The sequence below is a fragment of the Cariama cristata genome, unplaced genomic scaffold, assembly GCF_000690535.1.
Source record: "Cariama cristata isolate BGI_N322 unplaced genomic scaffold, ASM69053v1 scaffold8873, whole genome shotgun sequence".
NCBI classification, from domain to species: domain Eukaryota; kingdom Metazoa; phylum Chordata; class Aves; order Cariamiformes; family Cariamidae; genus Cariama; species Cariama cristata.
In genome coordinates, this window is record NW_009606600.1 from 5,635 (window position 1) to 5,973 (window position 339).

At 49.6% G+C, this 339-nt stretch overlaps 1 protein-coding gene across 1 annotated transcript in view; it reads right to left on the reverse strand.

The window, feature by feature from the left end:
* TCTEX1D2 (Tctex1 domain containing 2) overlaps nucleotides 1–339 on the reverse strand; it is a gene marked incomplete at its 5' end in the record, with an annotated part of 4,760 nt that overhangs the window by 3,958 nt on the left and 463 nt on the right. The gene's annotated exons all lie outside the window — the stretch shown is intronic.

The window sequence follows — 339 nt, forward strand, 5'->3', positions numbered from 1 at the left end:
AGCCCAGCAGCTGGAGCATCAGCCTGTCCCCAGGAAGAAGGCAAAAAAGTAGTGACCATGCCAACACACATCTGTGTATTTGTTCCAGCACCAAACACAGGGAACACCCGCTGGAGCCTGAAATTTAGCTCTTGAACTCAAAAATGTTGGAGGGCATCCTGTGCAGCAGCGTCAGAAACTTTTTCCAGTGCTGTAAGGCTGTAGTTACACCACTCCTTGGATGACTGTGCTCCTAACTCTCTCCCCCTTCGCTGCTCCCACTGAGCCTTTTTCTGATCTCCCTGCTATTCCACTCTGACCCAACTCTGATCAAAGTTGCAGCAGAAAAAAAGCAGGAAT